The sequence below is a fragment of the Lolium perenne genome, chromosome 1 (genome assembly GCF_019359855.2).
Source record: "Lolium perenne isolate Kyuss_39 chromosome 1, Kyuss_2.0, whole genome shotgun sequence".
NCBI lineage: Eukaryota > Viridiplantae > Streptophyta > Magnoliopsida > Poales > Poaceae > Lolium > Lolium perenne.
The window spans coordinates 257,960,434-257,966,661 of record NC_067244.2 but is presented as its reverse complement, the minus strand read 5'-3'; positions in this window follow the sequence as shown (position 1 = coordinate 257,966,661).

Here is a 6,228-nt window from a genome sequence, read left to right as displayed (position 1 = left end):
GTTCTGCCTTTCTCCTTCCAAAGATTCCAAACGACATAGCAGGCAAGCATCATCGCTGTTTTCCGAGCTTGCTTGGGAACACATTTTTGGGTCTTGACCCACCAGGATTTCAGGGAAGTGGCAGTCTGAGCGACGCTCGCAATGTCGGCATTGGAACTAGCGACGAGGGACCATACCTGCTTAGCGTATGGACACAGCAAGGCAATGTGGGCGGTGGGCTGCAGTTTCCGGATCTTGATCGCACATGCAACAGGTGACAGCGCAAGGCCACCCTCTTTGGAGCAATCTATCCGCTGTCCAATTTCGATTTTGCAGAAGCAACCACATATAGAATTTTACTTTGCCTTCAATCTTAGTCTTCCAAAGTGATTTAAGTTGTGGCTTCGGGGTACGTCCAATGAATTGACAGGCATATGCAGAGGAAGCAGAATAATGTCCATCAACAGTTAAGGTCCAACGTATAGAATCTGAATCTTCAGATAGGTTGATGTTCTGAATCATCTCCCAAAGAGTGATAAACTGATGCAATTCATTGTCTGAGCTCGACCGTTGATTTGTAAGGTCAGGGGAAATGTCAGCGACTACCTTGGTTGCTGGATGGATGGAGAAGAAGCTGGGTGAATTTCAACTTCCTTTGACGGACCAATACTCCAATTTCTAGGATCGATATACAATTTGTGTCCATCCATTCTACTCTCTCTCTCTCTCTCTCTCTGGTAAAGCTAGCTAGCTATGTTTATCTGTGCAACCAGGACGTGCTCAACCACATGCCTGTGCTAATAGGTGTACTACGGCCTATCTTGTGGTGCAGCTTGTCATACACTAGTTTATGTGTCATTTTTCTGATATATTTTGATGTGTGGCCTTTGCCATCCCAGTATGATTAACGTTTGTTTTCACTAAAACATATATGTGATATTACGAGTAGTTTTCAAAACGTCTATTGTCAAAATGGGTGCATGCATGGAATGAGGGGTAATAAAAACGTCTATTGTCAAAAAAGGAGTAGGTTTTCACTAAAATTTTAGATGGAATGCTAAAGTGAAGTCTTTCACAACCTAACTCCCTGAGAGGTTTCAAGCACCTCCGGAATCGACTTGATCGGAGCTCCTGTGCAAAAGTTAACAATATGAATCTCGTAGCATAAAATAAAGACCCTAACAATATGAATCTCGTCGTAGCATAAAAACTATCACTAATAGTATAAAACAATTACAGGTAGTTAATAACTCACTCTTATGGCATAGAAGAATGGCGTGGTAACGAAATGGTGTATTTAATGATATGTAATAACTATCTCCTAGCATGAAATAATAATGTGTGGCAGCGAAACGGCACATGAACTAAGGGTTAATATTTACACGAATTTAGTCCCGTTTGAGAGCCTAGTATATGGGGGCATATACATAGGTCAAGACGATGCCTAGGAGGGTAATGGGGTCTAAGAGCATCTCCAGTCGCGTCCCCAAAAAAGGCCCCCAAAGATTTTTCGTGCGCCGGACATTTTATTGGCCCTAGTCGCGCGCCCCAAAGGCCCTTTCCGCCCGGCGCAGTCCAATTCGCTGTCCGGTGCCCTGAGCCCATCCCCGCTTCATAGGGAACGCTTCGGGCGCGCTGGACAGAGCGCGAAGCGAGGCGGGAGTGACGGGCCCGACACTTCATTGACACACGAAAGAAGCGTCGCAACTTTGTCTTAATGGTGACGGAGTGGCAGATGAGACGTCACGTTGGCGCTGCGCCTCCTCCACACGTCGCCGCCATTCGTGCGCCACCGCGCGTTCCCGCTCTTTCTTCCCGCGGCTTCTGGCCTCTTCCCGCGCTTTCTTTCAGCCTCTTCTCGCCTCGCCGGTGCCTATAAAAGGCCTCCTTCGCTCAATGGACGCCACCACAGCCGATGGCATCCCTCTATCCGCCGCGACACATGCCTCGTCGCCCGCACACCACCTACACAATGATGAGCCGCGCCATCGATGGCCAATTGCCTCCACAACCGTCTCCACCTCCACCTCCATCTCCACCACCACCGGAGTTCGACGTCGACCCAGAGCTGGCGGACAACAAAGCGTGGGAGGAGGCGGCGCTAGAGGCCACCATAGAGGAGTTCAACGCCACCACGAAGGAGGAGACGCGCCTCCGCCCGGCAGAGGAGATGGGTGAGCGGAGGCATGCAGAGCAGCTCCAGCGGTGGCGGCGTGCAGACGAGCTGGAGCTGCGGCGACGTGCGGACGAGCTGTAGGTGCTGCGGCACAATGAGGACCTACAGGAGCGGCTGTGGCTGCTGGAGCTGACCAGCAGCTAGGGGAGGAGGCGGTGGCAGCGGAAGCCGCGGCCTAGGAGGCGGAGGCGTTGGCGGCAGCGGTGGCGCAAGTGGAGGAGGAGGACGACGACGACTTCGACTGGCCCGACGACGATGGGCCAGACCCGGAGGAGGTGGCGGCGTGGCAGTGGGCGATCGTCGAGTTGTTTGAATCGCAGAATAAGCTGCAGGATGACGCTCCTTCCCGCGAGGAGGACAACGATGCGTGGGTTCACCATGGCGTCGAACACTCCCTCCGGAAGGAGCAACCCCAGAGGGAAGGCGACGAAACGACGAACGAACACCGGCGTCTTCTCGTCATGCTCTGTAGGGAGAGGCGGTAGGCGGCGCATGAGCAGCGGCGGAGGGGAGGCGATGAGGTCGTCGAATGCACCGCCGGGCGGCTAGTAGGCTAGGGTTAGATGATCTAGCCGTTTTCATTCAAACTTGTAAAATATAATCAAATTTGAATGAATATTTTTATTTTCATGCATCTTTATTGATTTGAGGCCTCTAAACGCGGTAGCGACGCGCTCCAAACGTGGCACCAAGCAACAACGTGCCCCAAACGCTCGATCGGCCGACGCGATTTAGGGGATGCGACTAGAGATGCTCTAAGATGGCTTCGACCGATGGCGAGAGTAGCATGTTTGTTATGACGTGGTGTTGTTTTCATCTACTCCAACCGTCGGGTAGTCAGTGCAATGAGTCGCCTTTATCGCCTATGCTTGATCTGCAGCGTGCGGGACACGGGCGACTCAGGAAACATTCTTGTTGCTCACACGTCGTCCCGTCCGCTTGGCGAGCTAGCCTATCGCTGAGACAGACACAGAGTTCAAGCTAGCCGGAATAATGGCACCATGGCTATTCCATCCAGAGTGGCAACATAGGTGTTATCGTATGTGGATATGGTTCTCACACATATGAGCAAGCCGAACGTGGATATGGTTCTCACACATATGGGCAAGCCGAACGAGACACCAAGGGCGACCACGTATGTCCGGCCTCCGGTGGGCTGCTCCGCCTGAGGGTGTTATCTGCATCAACATCGACACCGCTTTGTTTCCGGGAGAGCGTCGGATGGGCTGCGGGGCCGAGGCGTTGGCGGTAAGGAGGGCACTAACCATATCCAAGGAACATGGTGTCTCCAGGGCTGTTTTGGTCTCGGACTGTCTCTCTCTGATACAGCGCATTGCCTCAAGACAACCTGATCGTTCTACTCTTGGTACGATAATAGCTGACATCAAATCTCTAGCGTCGGATTTCGAATCATGTACGTTTAAATTCACTCGTCGTGGACTGAATGTAGTGGCACATAAATTGCTCGATCTGCTGAGCCCCTGGTTTCTAATATTCCGGTAGGTGTGATTCCGGGTTACAGTCGGGGTGAACTATGTAATGATGTTATTTGATCAATAAAGTGTCATATTCTCTCAAAAAAAAAGGTACATGCAACAGACAAATGCTGGTGGCTTCAAAGTAAACGGTTCAGGCATCACGTAAATCATGCCATGACATTTACATGCTATAATCAATTATGCATGCATGCCTACTACGGTAAACCAAATGGCTTTAAAACGGCAAATATTCATTAACCCGAACTTTTGGCTCACGGTTGCTACCCTCTCCGATAAATCAACGGCCCAAGAATGCCTTGAGATGGGCCTACTAAAACAATAACAAATTGGCAAAAAATGATTTTATTCACAACTAGGAAAAATGTCGGTGCGTTGCACCAGGAGAGAAATACAGAATGCAGCATCATGGTGATATCACAAAAATATACCAAAAGATGTAATATCATAACTATACCCGAGCTTGCTACGGTTGACTTTCACTATCAAAAATCAGTTTTATTAACTGGATGAGCGTTGTTAACGGGAACAAAGGCGGCCTTAAGATAAAAGTATGCATGCTATCTTTTACAGAGGTAAAAAACATAAGCAATCTGGGTTCACATATTATCAAACAAATCAAAATCATGCAAAGAACTCTAACAAATGAGAGGATATTAGTCCCGGAAAGCATTCCTGAAAATTTCAAATTGATAAATTGATTTAGTTTTAAAAATTACTTGATGCTTCGAAGCTCTAGATTTATTTTAAAATTATCAAGAAAATGCATAGATCGTTTGTCAGCAACAACTCATATCTACATGAATTGATGTATTCCTCTAAAACGATTGTGAGACTTAGGAGTCAACCATGTACACACGTAGTAACTCTTTTTCCCGGTTGAATTGATATTCTGTGTCTTTTTCTTTCTTCCTCTTAGGTGAATGAATAATAAAATTTTCAGTGCAGACAAAGCTTGATGGGCATCAAATTTGTACATAGGAACGTTACCATATTTCAGTGATCATTGGATTTATATCCTACGCCGGGTGTGCAGCATGTAGCTTTACAAATCTGCCGCAAGCATAGTGCTGCATGTCCTCTGAAACATGCCCGCCGTAAACTTGCCAAATGAGACATGCAGTCGATGGTACCATCTTTCCGACTGAAAATTAAACTGCTTCTAGGACAACTATATCCAGCTGCATCTCTCTCCTAATTGCTTCTTTTGGTACCAGCTTGTCGTCCGCTTCCGTAGCCTTCCAATGAACGGGTTAAAAGTTGCTCCAATCCGTTCCAGCAAAAGCTTGCAAGTTGCAACCCATGTCCATCTCCTCATCGAATCGGCCCAAGCACTGGATAGTTGGTGGCGCCGGTGAACATGACCTGTACCGTGGCCGGAGTTCGTCGTCGCGCCCGTGACCATGACCTGCATGCTGAAGGAGTCAGCGTGAGCAGGATGACATGTGAACTTTCCACACGATAAGAATTAAGAAACACGTCATGCTACACCAGCGACGCCGCCGTTTGCTGGCCTCGCCGCGCCGTCAACACAGGAGCTGCACAGCGTCAGGATCCTCCCAACCGAGGCCATGTCTTGTTCTGCCGTACCTCGTCCGGACGTCACCGCTAGGGATGTTGTGGTATGGCCTTACGGTGCTGGACATACGGCAAGGCCGCCTTGGCCGCTTCCTATTCCTTACGAGGCAAGATCAGCAAGCCAACGCCGGCGCCAGCTCGACCCGGCAGAGGCGCGCTCTGATCCGAGATATTTGGACGTCTCCAATCTCGACGTAAAGAACATTGTGGTTGGCTATCAAGCCATGGCGCGCGAACCACCGCCGGCTTGGACTCGTCGAGCAGCCCGACCACGTCGAACGTAAAGAACATTGTGGTTGGCTATCAAGCCATGGCGCGCGAACCACCGCCGGCTTGGACTCGTCGAGCAGCCCGACCACGTCCTCGTTCGACGCTTGTGTGTAGTAGTCGAATCGAGGGACTGGGGAGATACGCTGAGGCAAACGAAGTTTGAGTCCTGCCGTGTACGTGCTTTACGATACAATGGTTAGCTATTTGAGAACGCTTGATCGGGTTTCAGCTGGACTCGACTCCATACTCGGCCCGGTTCAGTAGTTTTATTTTCGTAATCCCTAAACATCGGAGCTAAGACAACTCACGACGGATTGGTCAAAGGCGCCTAATCACGTGGACGAAAGCGCAAACAACGGACGAAACCAAGAAACCTTAGCTCCTTTATTATTAGGTATATAGATACATGGCAATAACGTCTCCACATACCTGAGCTTGCATTATAGGGTTGGTCCCACTACTCCCACCGATGCGTTAGCGTGTGTCTCAAGCTTCACACGGCCAAGCGACACACGCGGCGATGCAATCAAGCAAGAAACCACAGGACGAATGCATGTTCTAGGCACTAGTAGTCCACGATTACGAGGAACACTTGGATATGAGATTACGGGCAGTATCTAGGAGCTGATGTGGAATTAGGACCCGTACTAGTCATGAGCATTAATAGTGCAACACCATTTTATCTGGTGCTAGACAAGGAGCACTACTACCAGATGTGCAATAAGAAGA